This window comes from Macrobrachium rosenbergii, chromosome 53, assembly GCF_040412425.1.
Source record: "Macrobrachium rosenbergii isolate ZJJX-2024 chromosome 53, ASM4041242v1, whole genome shotgun sequence".
NCBI classification, from domain to species: domain Eukaryota; kingdom Metazoa; phylum Arthropoda; class Malacostraca; order Decapoda; family Palaemonidae; genus Macrobrachium; species Macrobrachium rosenbergii.
Window position 1 is genome coordinate 2947824 of NC_089793.1, and position 21163 is coordinate 2968986.

The window sequence follows — 21163 nt, forward strand, 5'->3', positions numbered from 1 at the left end:
AGACGCCCCTAATCTAATTTCCACCACTTGACCTTCTGACTAATCTTCATCGATCTCTTCTTCTTCTCCCATTCCTACGGACGGGCTTTTAAACTGGAATAATGGTTTCGGAGATGCTCTTGACGTTCGGCACAATCAGGTGTTGATTGTGTTCTGATAATCTAACAGAGAGAGAGAGAGAGAGAAGAGAGAGAGAGGAGAGAGAGAGAGAGAGAGAGAGAGAGAGTGAAGGGATGAAAATCTTCTAGTGAGTATATATTCAGAGGTATGGTCTCGCGTGTGTAAGCCTGCCCAGGTAAAGCCTTTTTTTAGGTACAGTAGTGCTTAGGTTCCAACTTCTTTTATGACTTGTGTGGCTTGGTTGGCAGCGGTCTTGTCTATCAACAGAAAGATCTGGCCACCTTCCATTAAAAGCATGTGCCTATGTTAACCTGAACAATGAACTGTAAACCTGATAATCAGCCGACTGCTGTGGGTTGCAGTCAGGAGTTGGAAAAATCGTAGCAACCTGGTCCCATAATACTAGCTTAGAATCGAAAGAATATATACAGTATAACACCTACTGAAATCATCCTCGTCTCGCCACTCCAACGGAAAAAGAGAATTTAATACATAGATAGACAGACAGATAGATAGATAGATATGACTTGTACATCCATAAGCAAAACAACCCATCTCCATTCCAACCTCCTCCCCACCGCTCCCCCACCACACCGCCCCAAAAGCAACCCTCGTCGAGGACGAATACTGACAGACCAATCAGGCATCCCGAAGGGGGAACCACTATCCCCCTGACACTTTCAAAACCTTATGGGCCTTTTCCTCTCTCTCTCTCTCTCTCTCTCTCTCTCTCTCTCTCTCTCTCTCTCTCTCTCTCTCTCCTGTCGTCACAAGCCATGGCCGCCGCCGGTCACTCGTGGCCCCCGTCGGGGGTCATAAATTCTTCTTTGTTGTGCCATAAACCTCAATCTCAACACCTTATCGTGGTCCAGAGTACACGGAGGTACTGTAAAAGATGATTTACTGCTGTCGATGGACATGTATAGCATCTGAAATGTCGATGTAGGTTACCTTACACTCTTGACCACTATTCCTTATGCTCGTAATCTTGAAACTTACTCCATCTTGTATTCATATCCTTCAACTTCTTCACTCCTAATCCTGATCTTTATACTACTGCTACTATTACTGCTACTACTACTACTACTACTACTACTATTGCTACTACTACTACTACTACTACTACTACTACTACTGGTTCGATATTACAGATACCTAATATATAAGAACGGACATTTTATTTCCCTTAGACTTCAGTGAGGTGTGTGATTTTCCTTAGAGTTCACAACGAACAAGTATTATTATTATTATTATTATTATTATTATTATTATTATTATTATTATTATTATTCAAAATGAGCAGTCATTGAAATAGTCATTACCTTGCCAAGTCAAACTTCCACATAACAGTAAAATAACAATAAACTAAACAAAGACAGATCAACTAATGTAAAAATAAATATCAAAAAATGCTCAGCGAATTAAAGTAGTGTTATAATACCTTTTAAACTACCAAATCATTTCTGCAAGACTTCTGATTCACAACAAAAAGTTAGCTTTACAGAAGCATGCACGATTCACAGACATCTTAAGTAAAAACAAAATCTACGAAAACCAGACTAATTTTGGTTTCTGATCCCCACCACCTCTGGAAAACGAGATAATCCACAATAGTTCGAAAATCTGAATATAACCTCGGACAAAGTGACATTCCGATGCAAACGCTCTTAGTTTTTTTTTTTCTTTAAACACTCAAAAACCCTCTACTCCATCATAAAAAAGACATACCCCAGATCGTCAACGAAGCGATACCAACGCTGCCCCGGAGCTACGCAAAAGTAAAAGTAGAATTAACTGGCGGTGAACGTAAACACAGACGCAACTTCTGCTTCTCGGCCCCGCAAACAGGAAGGCACCGTCATCACCCGCCCAGCGGCATTCCATCATGACTCAAAATAAGACAGCATGCCAGCATTCCATGGCTGGTTCGGAGAGTGACATCATCATCATCGTCATCATCCGATGCAAAAGATCACGTTGCTTTGGATGGGTTTCAACACCAGAGCTCTGAGATGTCCTCAAAAAAAAACTCAGTTGCCATTCGATTGACAGCAGCAGCGCTCATAGCTGTCAAAATAAATCAGTGACGTTATACTGACAGGCTGAGAAAAAAAAAGACTAAATGGACATCACACTGACAGGCTGACCAACCAAACAAAAAACCCTGGGAGCATCTGATGAACCCGTTCAGCAAACATTAAAAAAAAAAAAACGACGAGAATATGACCGAAACAATTCGCAACCGCTAAAACAGTAGCGACGCGCATGAAATCGATGACGTCACGAGCTCCCTACGCCGAGATGCTTGTCAGATACTTGAAGACTTACGAGCCTCTCCCAGCAACCGGATGGCGAAGAGGCATTCAAGACATCCACCCCGTCAATCGATCACCTGTCACTTCGGACAGTCGAAGCACACAGAGCGACGCCAGGCATATGACTCATATCAATCAATGGGCCAGTCGCAAGCTATGAGATCAGCGACAGCGATGGATTCCGGACCAGATACAAACTAAAACATCGGTTCTTTGTTCTGTCGGGTTTCGGGTCTTAGAGTGACCCAATTTAGGGTGTGCCGGGGGGCTGTAAGAGGTTTGTTACATTACGATCATCCCTATTCCCCAACCCCAAACCTAAACCCCTTTTCTTATAAACTCTCGTGGTAGTAGACTCCTAAACATTGGTGAGCTTGGCAAATAGTTGTCATCTATCTATCTATCTATCTATCTATCTATCTATCTATCTATCTGTCTCTCTTTCCTCGCTATCTATCTATCTGTCTCTCTATCTTCACTATCTATCTATCTATCTATCTATCTAGCCTTGTCCCTTCCACTACAGAAACATTAAACAGAATACAGATTAAAATTGAGTTGAGTAAATATCAAACGCAGATAAATTATGAATAAAAATGAATAAACAAACAGGTCCTTTGCATCAGTTCAATACGGAATCGAGACAGATACTCCACTGCGTTGAAAGAAAGAGAATTTACGCATTTTGATCAACACCTCCCGAGACGCCATCAGGGAGAGAGAACTTTATCAGCGCCGACTGAGTAACCAGCGCCAGGAAATCATTTCCATAGAAATTGAGCTTCATCAACGGCAGACTCAGCGCAATTAAACGAGGCAAACACGGCAGAATGAGGGGGAAATCAAATTATGATTTACACAGCCTCCCGGTCCCCAAAGGTTTGGGAGGAACATTTTCCTACCTGGAGACCGGGGAGCGTTGTAGTTTCAGGCTGGGATACTGTATGTTGCGGTTTCAGACTGGGGTACTGTTTTCATACCTGGAGACTGGAGAGCGTTGCAGTTTCAGGCTGGGATGCTGCAAGTTGCAGTTTCTAGACTGGGATACTGTATGTTGCAGTTTCAGACTGAGATGCTGTAAGTTACAGCTTCAGACTGGGATACTGTGAGTTGCAGTTTCAGACTGGGATACTGTACGTTGTAGCTTCTGACTGGGATACTGCACATTGCTGGTCTCAGACTGGGATACATTACGTTGCTGTTCTCAGACTGGGATACTGTAAGTTGCAGTTTCAGACTGGGATACTGTACGTTGCAGTTTCAGACTGGGATACTGTACTTTGGAGTTTCATGCTGGGATACTGTACGTTGCAGTTCTAGGCAAAGATAATGAATGCAGCAATTTCATACTAATTAATCGAATTTAGTGAATTCAGACCAAGACAATAATTGTAGTGACCTCAAGTGACCTCAAATCACAAAACTCAAGGTCAGCACTGCACTTCCAGACCGTGATACTAAAGGCATAACATTAGGCTATGTCTATATACGACATCGGCAGAAATGCTTAAAATTAGCAATATTAGACCAAGATACAAAACGGGGCATTTTCATGTGATGAAATATCCTTCTGATTTTAAAAAGATTGAATGAAAGTTTCAAACCAGCAAAATAGGGACGTTTTAGATCGTAAAATATATGCAGTGATTTTTATGACGTGGATGCAAAATCTACTCGTTTCTGATCGTGAAAATGAGCGGCGTTCTTTAAAAAAAATTATGATAATTACCATATTCATAGCATTCTCAATTTTCATTCTCTTCTCTCTCCCCATCTACCTCATCCACACTTTTCCCCCCTTGTCATTTACCGTTGACTTCATTTTTATCTTCGTTACCATATACACCGGAGCCCCTCCCAACGGCCTCCCATCCCACACCACCAAATTTCCTTCACATCCCTAATCCTCATTTGTCCAATTTTCAGCGGCCCACAGAATCGCCTACCCCTTTTCATCAAACATCGTTCTTTCGTTGCCATTCAACTTACTTGTCTCATTATTCATTCTCTCTCTCTTTCTCTCTCTCTCTCTCTCTCTCTCTCTCTCTCTCTCTCTCTCTCTCTCTCTCTCTCTCTCTCTACTACAATTGCATCGCTTCTGGTTGTTTCTAACTATTGCATATTTTTCAATAATCCTTCCTCTCTCTCTCTCTCTCTCTCTCTCTCTCTCTCTCTCTCTCTCTCTCTCTACTACTTATCTGGAGTTGCTCTAAACTCTCTCTTTCTCTCTAGTTAGCTTCTCTTAGACCTCTCTCTCTCTCTCTCTCCTCTCTCTCTCTCTCTCTCTCTCTCTCTTTACTTCTCTCCACAAGCACCTGTAGTATCCCATCACAGAAGGACTCCCTCTAACAACTCCCCCACCCCCTTCCTAAAAGGAACCACCAAATCCCACATCCTCCTCGGTCCGTTCTACTCCTGCTTTTCCTGTCGTTCCCGCAACCACACTCTTCATTTCCATAACTAATTATGTCATAATTCCTCCCAGCCTAATTTGCTTACGGGGGTCAGAGTCGAATGGGTCGTGATTAATTTCCTTTTTTTTTTTGTATTTTTCGAAAAAGGTGGGAATTCATTTCAAAAGGGAACCTGTGGTATCAGGTAAATTTTTTTTTTCTCTGGCATCAGGTAAATTTTACTTTTGTGTCGTGCAGGTAAATTGATATTTTGAGTGACGAATCTGTTATTTAAGGAAAGCAGGCATATAACGAATTTAAAATGAAACAGAGTTATTATAAGTGATCAAGAGATATACTTACGTAAACATCTAAAATATAAAGTATAAAGCTCACAAATAAACTGACAAAGTACATAAACATAACATTTCTCTTAAGTGGCAGATACAAAAAGGAAATAAATAACTAAAATATCCATCAATGACACACATAAAATTTAAAATATCTCAATTATAATACAGAGAAAACATACACAACAGTTCTAATAACGTTAGTATAAGCTCAAACGGTCAGTCCCTATATTCTAACTGCATAACCAACAATTAAAATAAAAAGATTAAATTAAGAAGAACAATCCTAATTACTCGTCTGTCTGTTCACATTCCACTGTCTTCCCAGATAATCCTGTAGGAATTGGAATTGGAATATAGAATTTAGGCCAAAGGCCAAGCACCGGGACCAATGAGGTCATTCAGCGCTGAAAGGGAAATTGACAGTAAAAGGTTTGAACGGTGTAACAGGAGGAAAACCTCAAAGCAGTTGCACTATGAAATAATTGTTAGGAGAGAGGATGGAAAGTAAGATGGAAAGATACTATGAATGGGGGTACAGTAAAGAGGGAATGAAAGGGGTTGCAGCTAGGGGCCAGAGGGACGCTGCGAAAAAGAACCTTAAGTAATACTTACAGTGCGCCGTGTGAGAATGCACTGGCAGCACTACCCCCTGCAGGGCATAATTTTGTGGGCCCTTCAGTAGAGACTCTTTGTATATCAATATGTCGGGAATAACGTACGGTCTTCGAAATGATTAAACATCAGAACTTTGAGTACAATTCAGTGGCAAACAAACACACGTCACGTCACGTCACGTAACGCAACGTAACAGTTACGGAAGTAAACCACGATGTAAATGAGCCATTAATATTTCGCTGCGTTAAGCATTTGAAAGGAGAACCAGTCATTAAGTATTTAATTATATTATCAATTCATATGATTCTTAACTATTGAAGACTAATAGCATTATCATTTTATTTGATCCATAATGAATTTGAACTGTCATCATTATAATTTCATATGATCCTTAATTATTTCGGGATAACATCAGTATCATATCAATGATACTTAATCATTTAAGATTATTATCATTAGCATTTCATACACCAGAATACTAATTATACGATAAGCTAGACTAACTGCAGCCAAGCATGAACAGAATATCTATAACGTTGACTCAAAAATTCTCCTGCCTTTAATATTGAGCGAGATGGTTTCCATGGCGACAAATCATCCAAACCGGATCGATAACCTTTCTCAGCTAAACAAGTTTCATCCAGAACTGTTGACAAATATGGGTGACAAAACTGTCTCGGCAAACTCGTTATCCGAAGGGATAAAGATAATAAAGTAATCAGATGTAAATATTTAGGAAAATTGTGTCATATGCCATGAAAAATAATAAAAAATTAAATAGAATAAAAAATTAAATTTCGGTAAAATAACTAAATAAAAACCAAAGAAAGCAGTACAAGAAAATACAGAAAAAGAAAAAAAGAAAGCTCCCCCAAGACGAGTCCTGGCTCGCATTCAGCGAGAGAGGTAACCCACAATAAGGAAGTCTGGGGCCATTTCCAGACTTGTCACTAACCAATTACTGCTTCCTCCTGCCTCCTTTTTTTTTTTTTTTTTTTATGGGGAGGGGTGGGAGGAGGCTTTAATAGGCACCTTATGCTCATGCTAGCAGGGCTCAAACGGATCCTGAATTTCTTCTTGTTTCCAGTAACCTCTCATCAGAAAAGCCTTTGTGCAGATAGAAGAGTGTGTGTGTGTGTGTGTGTGTGTGTTGGTAGAAGACCCAAGAAACAAGAGTATAAAATAAATCTGTCTTTCAGTTGTCAGTCATCTGATGTGTCTTTCAGTTGTCAATCATTTGATCCGTCTTTCAGCTTGTCAATCATTTGATCTTTCTTTTAGTTGTCAGTCATCTGATCTGTCTTAAAGTTGTCAGTCATCTGATCTGTCTTTCAGTTTTCAATCGTTTGATCAGTCTTTCAGTTGTCAGTCATCTGATCTGTCTTTCAGTTGTCAGTCATCTGATCTGTCCTTCAGTTGTCTGTCATCTGACCTGTCTTTCAATTTTCAGTCATCTGATGTCTCTTTCAGTTGTCAGTCATCTGATCTGTCTTTCAGCTGTCAGACATTTGATCTGTCTTTCAGTTGTCAGTCATCTGATCTTTCAGTTGTCAATCATTTCATTTGTCTTTCATTTGCCAATCATTTGATCAGTCTTTCAGTTGCCAATCATTTGATCTGTCTTTCAGTTGCCAGTCATTTGATCTGTCTTTCAGTTGTCAATCATTTGACCTGTCTTTCAGTTGTCAATCATTTGATCTGTCTTTCAGTTGCCAGTCATCTGATCTGGCTTTCAGTTGTCAATCATTTGATCTGTCTTTCAGTTGCCAATCATTTGACCTGTCTTCCAGTTGTCAGACATCTGATCAAAACCTAGCATAAGCATACGATACAAACGGCCGCCTGAATAAAAGTAAAAGAAAAAACAATAAAATAAGTAAACTAATGACCGTTACTCAAAACACGCAAGACTTTTCGAGTCCTGGTGTCAGCGCCAATACGTCATAATGGGACCTGATAAAGCCACTGAAATCCGAGAGGCTTTAAGAACCTGAAGCATCCCAGTAATTTAAAACATTCAGGGAAGTGAATGCACAAAGAGAGAATTAAACCTAATTCTGGAAATTACGGGTGTTCTTTGCTAGAACAACATCCTGCTTCTTAATTCTGTACATTAAAATATGTCCCACACTGCTCTATCAGATGTTGTTATCTGATAAACAGCCACAATGAAAAATGACGTCTCACTAAATTGAGGCTAATTTAAAATGAAAACCTCTGTCTCAGCATTATTCACATCACATTTCAGCAGAATGCCAAAACTACATCGATCCCCAGCACCAATTTCACATAAACCCCATTAATAATCTACATAGCGAAAACATTTTGTAAACTGCAAGTGATATTACAACTCAAGCTTAGCTGACAAAGTCGCATGCACCTACAAATTCGCTTTCTCATCGCCGAGTGTTCCTTTAAGTATAAAATACATCTACAATTCATAGAGCGCAATGCTTCTGTGCCAAATGTAACAGGATATCATAACAGTCAGTCACGCCGTCCTAAAAGAGCTTTTGTAAGAACACCTCCCTCTCGCCATCTTCATCCGGAGACGTATAATTTCACGTCTGTCGGAGACAAGCCAAACAAGACGTCAACTGCTGCCCCAGATGACAGAGCAAGTTTACCTCTGTACTCTCCCCCTTTGGCTAGCTGCAAAGGGAGACTACGGAAATGAAGAATGCCAAAGAAAGAAAAATGAAAAAAAAAAGGAAGTCGTAAATTCACGAGACAAATCACCGCCATCATGCCTGTAACCCAGGCATATCCTCCCCTCACTCCCCCTCCTTTCCTCTTACCTTCTTCCCCATCCTCAAGCAAACCCCTCACACATCACCGCCCCCCTCCCCTACTTTGTCTTCCTCATCCGTTGCTGAATTGCCAAAGAGGAACATGCGGCAACGTCTTAACGTTTCCCGCCAACATCTCGCTTGTTTTTTCCCGCCAGCCGTCCATCGACTTCAAGAAGACGAGAGACCCACTTACTCTTATGAATTAAAGGCGAGGATTTCATACGCACACACGCGCACACACACACACACAAATGCACATATCACGTACCTATATGACCCACACAAACCTAAAACCCTTACGTCTAAAACAGTTCATAGAAGATCCTCAGTGTATACACAGGATAATCAACGACGAACTTTCAAATCCACAGATTTTGGTCACGAGGATTTGTTCATTCTAAGCTGATTTATCGAATAATTAGATATTAGCTAATAGAGCAATCCTCGAATTGAACCATTCAATGATTATTTGTCTCCCAGCACTGAACATAGGCCTCGCGAACTTTAAAACTTTTTTTAAACATGGCGAATTTTAAAACCCTTTTAAACATCGCGAATTTTAAAACCCTTTCAAACATCAAAGATAAAATTCTGAGAAAAGGATTCTCCTGGTAACGTCTAAAGTCGGGGAAGCTGAAAATGTATGAATGTATGTACAGTATATAATTAATATGTAAATACGTATTATGCGTATGTATAAAATTCTCTCATAAAATAGCCTCCTTACGATGAATAATATACATCTTGATGAAGACGACGCACGTTGGCGTGAAATTGAAAAGTGCAACATCATGGACCCTTTAATTAAGAGCCCCAACCAGATACAGTCACACACACACAAACACACACGGTCACACACACGCACAAACCCCCAAAAGTGAATCGATTGAGGGAGACTAGAGACAAAAATGCGAATAAGGAATAACAGATGAAATATCACTTTAATGGAAAGTTCTGTAGTAGTGGAAAACTTACGACGAAACATTCAAATTTCACCTAAGAAGAAAAAAAAAATTTGCGGCAAATGAGCATGAATAAATAGACGGACATTTAAAAACGTAAAACTAACCTAATCGTGCATGCCATTGTAGGTCTGATTTTGTTCTAGCATCAGAGAGTTTGTCTACGAAGAGGCCGTTCTGTCATCACACCAAGCGAATCCATGAACAGTTTTAAATACATAGAAATGTGATTTAAATTACTCAAGTTTTTTAATATTAATTTTTCGCGTAACAAAATATTCGAATGAATAAACGCTCACGGCAATATATGAATAGTAAATATAAGCCTTTTTAACAAAAACTAAAGCAATTAGTTCGAGATCTCTATTTAATTTTACAAAGCAAATACAAATTTCATACATCTTTCATCTATTTTCCCAAAATACTGAACAGAGAAAAGAGAAAATCTCAAAGGGAGAAAGAAAGGAAAAAGCAAAAGGCGTAAAAATGGATTCGCTCTCTTTTAATATGTTCCATCTTTTCATCCATTATTATTTCCATCTTCCATTTTCGGAAATGCCCCTGGACTGATAAAAATAAAAAAGTAAGATCTGACTCACGTCTCCTCCGCATTCATCAGATTCTTCACTATGAATGGGGTCGATGAATAATGTCTGGCGAACCAAAAAAAAAAAAAAAATTCAAAACTCGGGTTTTGACACTTTTTTTTTTTTTTTGTGAAGCATGACGGTACGCCATGGTACGTATTGGGTACCAACGGCACGAGGATGGGGATAAAAGCACGGACTTTGGGATAAGAATGGCGAAAGTTTTATTGTTGGTAAAAATGGAAGTGAGGAAGCGTAGTGGAAAAGTAATGGAGCCTCTTAAGGGATCGTCTTATCATCGGGAAAGTAAAAGGAGAAATGTGGGCAAACAGAAAACGCAAATAGAAAAACCAATAGATAGATAGACAGATAGACAGGCAGACAGACTACAATTTAGATATATAGGAGACATCATAAAAAGAAATAACAAATAGGAGACATCAGAAAAATAAGTAGCATATAGGGAACATCAAAAAATAAACAATTAATAGGAGACATCAGAACAATAAATAATAAATAGGAGACATCAGAAAAATAAATAATAACAAATAGGAGAAATTAAAAAAATAGTAGGCAGAGAACATCAGAAAAATAAATAATAAATAGGAGATATCAGAAAAATAAATAGTAGACGGGGAACACCAGAAAAATAAATAATAATAAATGGAGACAAATAAAAAATAATAAATAGGAGACATCAGGAAAATAATAAATAGAGACATCAAAAATGAACAGAAATAGGAGACATCAGAAAAAGAACTAACAAGCAGGAGACACCAGAAAAATAAATAATGGAATTTTGCCCGGACATTCGTCAAAGCTCCTTCGAGGTTGAAAGAGAAGAACCCAGACAAGATACGGTCCCAGTCGTCTGAACTCTACGGTATATGCACGCACAATTTCAACACTAATGCGTCTCGACTATGTTTGCATATAAAATATAGGCTACTTTACTTACAATTTCAACACTAATTCGTCTCGGCTATATTTGCATATAAAATATACTTTACTCGCAATTTCAACACTAATTCGTCTCTCGACTATATAGCTCAGTGGTCATAAATAAAATAACTTGCATATAAAATATACTTTACTCACAATTTCAACACTAATTCGTCTCGACTATATTTGCATATAAAATATACTTTACTCACAATTTCAACACTAATTCGTCTCGACTATATTTGCATATAAAATATACTTTACTTACAATTTCAACACTAATTCGTCTCGACTATATTTGCATATAAAATATAACTGTCACAATTTCAGCACTAATTCGTACCGACTATATTTGCATATAAAAATAGGCTACTTTACTCAGTTTCAACACTAATTCGTCTCGACTATATTTGCATATAAAATATACTTTACTTGTTTCAACTAATTCATTCTCAGCTATATGTTGCATATAAAATATGCTTTACTCACAATTTCAACACTAATTTGTCTCGACTATAGTTGCATATAAAATATACTTTACTTACAATTTCAACACTAATGCGTCTCGACTATATTTGCATATAAAATATACTTTACTTACAGATTTCAACACTAATTCGTCTCGACTATATTTGCGTATAAATTGCATATAACTAATCGACTATGTTGCATATAAAATATACTTTACTTACAATTTCAACACTAATTCGTCTCGACTATAGTTGCATATAAAATATACTTTACTCACAATTTCAACACTAATTCGTCTCGACTATATTTGCATATAAAATATATATTTCAACACATCTCATTTATATTTACATAAATTTCACAATTTCAACACTAATTCGTCTCGACTATATTTGCATAAAATATACTTTACAAGTCACGATTCAGTGACATTTATTTATTGATTATTTTGCCAGATTATTTGTTGATTTATAAGTGAAACTTTTACACGACAATGTCTCTAAATATTTAAATATGTGTGAGTGTCACAACTGCCTAAATCCACATTTAATCTTTGTCTTTTTTTCTTAAATTAGGCATTACAGCAACGTCAAGATCCAGATTTAGTGAATACCCTATTGTTTTTTATTAAGTTGGCTTTATGCCAGCACGGGCTCTTGTTCATAGAGCAGCCAGTGAGAAGTGACTAACCCCTAAACAAATTTTCTATCTGATAAGACTGTATAAATTTCTGTTACCCAAAAATCACGTTTAAGTCCCACCCACATTTCAGCATACTTAAAATTTCAATGCAATGCTAAAAATTGCAAGCAAACATATAAAAATAAACAACAACAAACAATTTTGCCTGCTCTAACCCACAAAACTTGTCAGCAAGCGTATCTTCCCCAAGACTCTTTTTTTTTTTGCTTGCTGATACTTGCGGCAAGTCTGGAAGGGATTTACTGGAACTCGCGTGGTTGCTAAGATGCGCACGCTGGAAATATGGATTTTTATCCTAATCATGAAGGGGGGGGCCAAAGAGGATATTATAGGCTTCATATTCCTCATGGAGTTATCCTATTACGATTTTAACTCTTTCCCTTTCAATGTAATACTCTCGCATCGAGCAATTGATCAATAAGAACTGGCATTTTTGTATTACTTTACCATGGGCTGACACATAATCGTATGTGTGTGAGTGAGAGAGAGAGAGAGAGAGAGAGAGAGAGAGTCAAAATTAAAGTACAACACATACAATTAAGTAATGGACAATTGAGCAATCAACCTTGACGGGTTCCATATAACCAACCTCTACTTCAAATCCCTTCGAAATAACATAAAAACAAAATATCTGCAAATACTCAGAATGCAGAAACACAAAACGAGAATTTACAGAGCACTGTCAATTAAACAGGCAAGTGAAAGGGCATACAAACTTAAACCCTAGGAGGAAGGGAGGAGGAGGGGAGGGTGCTTAGGGAAGATGGGGGGATAGGGGCGGGGAGGAGGGTTAATTCCAAGATTCCCTACGGGTGCCTCTCGTGATCTCGCTTGCGATAAGGATGCTGCAACTTACAATTTTGCAGACAAAGGGGAGAGTAGATGGTCTTTGTGATTAGGAGAGAGCTACACTGTTTTCATCGCCTAGATAGGAGGGGAATGGATGAGAGAAGAGAGAGGAGATAAAGGGAAGGGTAGGGGTTGGGGAAGGGGTGGCGCACACTGGCGTCAGATCAATGGATAGGGCGCCGTTGGCTGGACACGCCCTGGAGATTCTGAGGAGGGAGCCACATCTATTCCTTCATTACCGTCATCCAATCGGGATTAGCATGCTACTGGCTAATCAAAACTCAAGGAAAAATAAGACTGTTTCTTTAATTAGTCTTATTTTCTCTTGGGAGTTTTAAGACCTATAAGTAAAAAAATTTACTTTCAGTTATTGAAATAAAGATAAGCCGTGAAAAAGACATTGTCACGCCGATGTTTTTTAGGAAAAACTTTACAATTATAAATGAATTAAATTTAACACTGAATCAGAACTGAAACCTCCACTGTATTCCTCTTCTCTCTCTCTCTCTCTCTCTCTCTCTCTCTCTCTCTCTCTCTCTATAAACATATTTGTGACCAAACCTAATCAGATTTTTAACTGGATTAAACTGAATCCTTGATCGCTCTCTCTCTCTCCTCTCTCTCTCTCTCTCTCTCTCTCTCTCTCTCTCTCTCTCTCTCCCATAAACATGTTTAGTGACCAAAAACCAATCAGACTTGAAACTGATTTTTAAAATCTCTCTCTCTCTCTCTCTCTCCTCTCTCTCTCTCTCTCTCTCTCTCCATAAACACGTTTGGCGACCAAAAACCAATCAGATTTAAAACCGATTTTAAAACGAAACCTCTCTCTCTCTCTCTCTCTCTCTCTCTCTCTCTCTCTCTCTCTCTCTCTCTCTCTCTCTCTCTCCTCTAAACATGTTGTGACCAAAACCACCAATCAGCATTTAAAACTGATTTTAACAAGAGAAAGACCTCTCTCTCTGCACAAGAAACAAATATCTCTCTCTCAGAACTCAATCTCTCTCTGTAACATCTCTCTCCTAAAAATATTTGAAAAAATATCATACTGGGGTCATCAGCATCATAACTGTTTTCCTGTCAGCTTTACTAAAAGAAAGACGAAATGTACGCTATCTCCATCAAAATATGAAAAAAAATATAAATCGGAAGTTATCAGACTTAGCAGTCAGCTTTACTAAAGGAAAATGTAAATGTACTTTATCTTCATCAAAAAATGAAAGATATCATATACTGGAGGTCATCAGAAGATAACTGTTTTCAGTCAGCTTTACTAAAAGGAAGACGAAATGTACTTTATCTTCATCAAAAAATGAAAAGGAATATTGTATTATGTACCAGGAGGTTATCAAAAGACGACTGTTTTCATATTAGCTTTATCAAAAGGAAGACGAAACGTACGCTATCCCCACCAAAATATGAAAAGGAATATTATATACCGGAGGTTATCGCAAGCTAACCGTTTTCAGTCAGCTCTACCAAACGGAGACGAACGTGCTTCTGTCTGCAAGTGGATCCCGCAGCATTTTGCAAAGTTGCGAACCTACTGACGGCCAAGGCTTGATCTGTCGTTATTGGTTCAATGTATACACAATTGTGGAGTTCATTCCACACAGCGCGTGAATGCAGATCCCCAGCAACTTCTTTTCATGGCATGATACACTGTCTGGGATTTTCTTTCAGAGAGACAGGATTCACAGCGGTGCTGAAATAGATGTTCATCTTCTGCAGAATAACTTCGGTGTGTTTCAGTAAATGTTAGAAGGTTTCAATGAGCGTTCCGTGTAAATCTGTCGATTTTAGTTTTCTGTAAAAGAAAACTATTGTGCCGGCTTTGTCTGTCCGTCCGCACTTTATTATGTCTGCCGTTTTTTCTGTCTCCACTTTTCTGTCCGCCCTCAGATCTTAAAAACTACTGAGGCTCGAGGGCTGCAAATTGGTATGCTGATCATCTACCTTCCAGTCATCAAACATACCAAATTGCGGCCCTCTAGCCTCAGTAGTTTTTATTTTATTTAAGGCTAAAGTTAGCCATAATCGTGCGTCTGGCAACGACATAGGATAGGCCACCACAGGGCCGTAGTTAAAGTTTCATAGACGCGGCTCATACAGCATTATACCGAGACCACCGAAAGATAAATCTATTTTCGGTGGTCTCTGTATACCTTTGTATGAGCCGCGACCCATGAAACTTTAACCAGGGCTGGGTGGTGGCCTGGCCTATATCGTTGCCAGACGCACGATTATGGCTAACTTTAACCTTAAATAAAATAAAAAAAACTACTGAGGCTAGAGGGCTGCAATTTGGTATGTTTGATTATTGGAGGGTGGAAGATCAACATAACAATTTTCAGCCCTCTGATCTCAGTAGTTTTTTAAGATTCGAGGGCGGACAGAAAAAGTGAGGAAAGAAAACAGTGCGGACGGACAGACATAGCCGGCATAATAGTTTTCTTTTACAGAAAACTAAAAAACCAAGTGTTACTGCAAACATATCAAATATTCAAACCACCCGTTACCGAGCTTTGGAATTAATTCCGATTTACAACCAACGGGCAGTATGACTAAAATTCTCGACAAGAAAAAGGAATAAAAAGAGGCCCCACCCTGGCAGATGCCTAAGAACTTACGCAAGTACCAGGTAATGAACCTATTCGTTTGTTTTATTTTTCAGTCTCAAAACTGAAAAACTAAGTTGTTCAAGACTTGAAAATTGAGGAGGGCAACTAACAAAAAATAACCTAATCTGGTCCAACAACCGAAAACTGAATGTTGCAGTTTCAGACAAATGGATTTTAGCTGCCATAATCCTATTTGAAAAGTAGGAAATGTTATACAAAACAGATAAATATATCAATCAATCAGTATATCAATACAAATCCATCATTAATAACAGAACTCTTGTCACATAAGAAGCTAGATTAAGCAACAGGCACATGAAACTCTTCAGAACGCATAAAACATTAGAGAATCATACGAGCGCAATTCTCATACACGCTATGACCCATACACAGTACATGCGCATACGCAGTACGTGCATGATTAATAATGAATAAAATTTCACATACCAATCAATAAACTTTTTCTGCCAACCAATCTTCATTGCCAATGGCGCCGCAGAGACCCCCACCCGTCCATTTATCTTAACCAAACACCTTAGCCTCCGACAATCGAAAACCCCATCAAGGATCAAGAGGCGAGATCCATAAAGGGTTCGAACTCCCTTTTCCAGATTCTCCTCTCTCTCTCTCTCTCTCTCTCTCTCTCTCTCTTCCTTCCGTTGGCTTCAGATCGTCCTCCTCCTCCCCCTCCTCGGCATATAAAGACGTCTGTAATATCGGAAGAGGATTCGGGGAATCCCCGGGGGGCCAATTAAGGCGTCGCGGGCTCACCTCTCCACCACCCAGGGTACGAAGCGTGAAAAATATAGGTCGTTCCTTACCTTAAATGGTGGATTTTTCACCAAAAGTCTCTTTCGCATCTTTTCTTGGTTTTTTTCAACCTTTCGCTTTCTTCTTTTTTTTTTATTTTTTATTTGTTTTTAGTACGGAATTCAACCTTTTCATTGTATTAAACCCGCCATAGAGACAATTTTCTCACCCGTATGTGTTTGCGTTTGCGTGTGGTAACAAGATATCTCAACGTTTAAAAGACCGTTTTTTATCTGAATGAACTTGGGTGAAAAATATACCACTGGATAACCCACTCCTATTCATGGCGACTTGACTGCATGGATTGATTGATTTGTGGCTATTAACACTGGCGTCACAACATCTAGGTTATTGACGCCTTGACGGCAAGAAAACCATCTCGTTAGTTTTCTGTATAAGAAAACTATTGTGCCGGCTTTGTCTGTCCGTCCGCACTTTTTCTGTCCGCCCTCAGACCTTTAAAACTACTGAGGCTAGAGGGCTGCAAATTGGTATGTTGATCATCCACCCTCCAATCATCAAACATACCAAATTGCAGCCCTCTGGCCTCAGTAGTTTTTATTTGATGTAAGGTTAAAGTCAGCCATAACCGTGCTTCTGGAAACGACATAGGATAGGCCACCATCGGGCCGTGGTTAAAGTTTCATGGGCAGCGGCTCATACAGTATTATACAGTGAGACCACATAAAGATAGATCTATTTTCGGTGGCCTTGATCATACGCTGTAGCGGCTGTACAGAAAACTCGATTGCGCCGAAAAAACTGCGGCACATTTTCACTTGTTTTTTATTGTCCTTTATACTATCCTTTCTTTCCGTGGTAAACTATTTTCATCCGAAGAAAAACAGCGTTTAAATCTTATCTGTACACCGAAGCGCAGGGGTAACAACAGAATATTCCATTTAAGTAACTTTTTTTCTGAAGAGGAGCGACAGAAATGAGTATACCGAAATAAGCTGACACTTCATACAATGGACTGAGATATAGATTTTTCTCTATGAAGATAGATAAGGCTAACTCAAATACGCTCCTGCAAGTAACAAACCTTCCCTAACTGCCAAATCTGAAATCTACCAAGCGCCTTCACAGGCCTCTGACCACCTCCCCCCCCAACACCCCCACCCCAAAAAAAAAGGAAATTGTGGTAGTACATGCAAGTTACTCTGGGGTTAAACTTATTTTACACATAGCCTATTCATCTGGCAATGGAATTAATTCAACAACTTGACAGAAAAATGCTGCTCTACTCAACCATTTTAAATAACTTATCTCCCTGGATAATCTTTTCATAAAGCCTTCGCTATCTCGGCGTTGGTCTTGTCCATAAATTTCAGAATAATAAAATCCACAAAGGTCAGGCAAGCGACAAAAAACTCTGCCTGAGCAGCTAGACAGGACACTCCTCCCCCACTTAAAAAAGATCTCTCTCTCTCTCTCTCTCTCTCTCTCTCTCTCTCTCTCTCTCTCTCTCTTCAGTTTCCCTTCTTTCATACATTTCACTCTTCGAGAGGAAAATCTGTTTATTTCTTTCCCCTGTTAAGCTGCGAATGCCCCTTCTGGTTCAGTATTTCTCGACTCTATACCATTCACCTCTTCGAGAGGCGACGAGGCTTTTTACATGATAGTACCGAACCTTTTTATTCCGTTCTTCGTCAATGTCCTTTCACCAGACCGCTAAGTTTTCTTGCAATGCTCAGTAACATTTTACTGGAATATTTCCATGAACAAGTCAAGACATAGTTTCTTTTAAACCTTGTCCTAACTGTACACCATTCTATGCTTACTCGGGGTCTACTGCCGCTTCCACCAGACCGCTAAGTTTTGCTGCAACACTCAGCAACATTCTACTTGCCACCCACGAACGACGCGAGCACGCCGTCTCCCGACCTCCCTCATCTGATCTTGGAACCGGAGCGATTGTTTACTTCCTCATCTGACTCCCGACATTCTTCTTCACTTTATGCAAAGGAGAGGCAGACTCATTCGGGCACCTTGCATCTTTTAAAGAACCGGGCGTAACGCCAAATCAACAAGAGCGGCGGCATCGGAGTCGCCTCGCTCGCAAATCCAGTCAAAGTCTGCAAGACAGGAGACGCTGGCCCAGACAAGCGACTGCAGTGCAGTTACTCTGGGAGTTTGGACGGTCAGCCTCGGGGAACTTGCTTAATAGAAACAATCTCGGGTTTATCTGGTGAGAGGCGACTCGAGCTACTGAATGAGTTCGTTAAGCTCTCGGTTTAATGAATCGAGGTTACAGCCGTTTAACAACAGCATGCAAGCGAGATATCAACGTATACAAGAGAAAAGATACTTGACAAATTTAACAGGAGGATTATTTATATATATATATATATATATATATATATATATATATATATATATATATATATATATAATCAGAAAGCTACCAAATGTCTTTAATATCAATTACTTTACCTGGAAATAATATATTTTATATACAGCCGAAGGGAGTTTTAAGTTGATATATGTCCACCGTCCGTGAGGTCAGAATCAGAACGGACAGTGACGCACTGTAGTGTGTCCGTCGCTGGTCGACCTCACGGTGACGGTGGACTTATTATCCCTTCGGTAACATATGAAAATATATTATTTCCGAGGTAGAGTGAATTCGGATATTAAAGGACGTTTGTAGCTTTCTGATTGTATATGAATCACGGTGATGTGATAAATAGTCATATATATATATATATATATATATATATATATATATATATATATATATATATATATATATATATATATATATCTATATATATATATAATGTGTGTGTTTTTTTCTCTCACTCCTCAGAACACTTTCGGATCACACTTTTTTGGTACTGACCTACCGTTTTCCTTTCTTCCCATATGTCCAAACCACCTCGAACATAAATTCTCTCACCTGTGCCTTTTTTTCACCACTTTCAACCTTATCACACCATTTACTGTATATATATATATATATATATATATATATATACACACACACATACATACATACAATAACCTCCCCTTTCCCACCCCTTAAGGATTCGAACCGTCGACCTAGCAACAGAATAGACACCAAAATAATATCTGAAAGAAGGTGAAGGTGATATGAACATCCGACAAAATTATTTATTCAAGTTGTTTACCAAGGACCGGGTGAAGACGTTCTGTATACGCAAGGTGGTGATGATAACGTCTGTAGGAACGTGTTTTTATCAGGACACTGCCAGTTCACTCGAGTTCGAGTAAAAACAATGTTTTGATTCTCTTTCAAGAAATTCATCTAAACTCGGCGTCTCTTGCCTTCAATACTGGTTCCTTATACGTTAAGAGTTGTTTTGTTGTTGTACAATATGTATTCTCTCTTTTACTTATTTTTTAAAATTCTCCTTTGAACTTTCAGACCAACTCGGGATGGCTACGACAAGTTCTACAAAATGTAATCCCTCTTTTAGTTATTTTATAAAATATGTCTCCTTTGAACTCTCAGACCAACTCAGGATGACTAAGAAAAGTTGTACAAAATGTAATCCCTCTTTTAAATATTTTATAAAATAGGTCTCCTTTGAACTCTCAGACAAACTCGGGATGGCTAAGAAAAGTTGTACAATATGTAATCCCTCTTTTACTTATTTTATAAAATATGTCTCCTTTGAACTCTCAGACTAACTCGGGATGGCTAAGAAAAGTTGTACAATATGTAATCCCTCTTTTAATTATTTTCTAAAATACGTCTCCTTTGAATTCTCAGACCAACTCAGGATGACTAAGAAAAGTTTTACAAAATGTAATCCCTCTTTTAATTATTTTCTAAAATACGTCTCCTTTGAATTCTCAGACCAACTCAGGGTAGCTAAGAAAATAGAAAGGGTGTGTGTGTTTTTTTTTTCAGCTCAGGCTTTATCAAAATAAAAAATACAACCTCGCGTCATAATTTTTCACGTTTAGCTTTCCCCTAAAACTAGTTCCCTATTAATCAAAATTCTTAGGGGGTGTGCGTGTTTTTTCACATTAGACTAAATCAAGATAAATAAGACAACCTTGCGTCATATATTTTTCATATTTATCTTTCCTCTAAAACTAGTTTCCCTGTTAATCAAAATTCTTATGTGTCTAATTGGTGATGCTTCATAAATCTGCGACTAATACTAATCCCATTTCTGCCAAGCAGACTTTGTCTCTTTTCTTATCAGATTTATTTTCACTGCTTAGAAAATGTGACCTAAAAATAACACACACCGCTTTCAGAAACATAAAACAAAGGAAACATAAAGTCTTAAACACGAAAACAAAAGGGAATGAAATAATATACTGTATCCTGTCGATTCTTCACTCGGCATCTGACGAAGAAGTAAGAGTTCAATGACATTCTGATCTTTTACTATCTTCCTGTTTATACAAAAAAAGAAGAAGAAGAAGAAGAAGAAGAAGAAGACAGATTTGCAAATATTTCCCGTAAAACCTTTTCATGTCCTTATTTCAGGGTAAGGTGAGACATCACCTAGTTTTTAAAAAAATTCATTAAAATCACACGATTTTCTTGGAATAACAGACCTGAAATTCACTTCAAATAAATATTTTTTCATAACTCTTATTCCGAGGCAAATGCATCAACGCCTAAGAAGAAAAAAAAAAAAACAAAATCC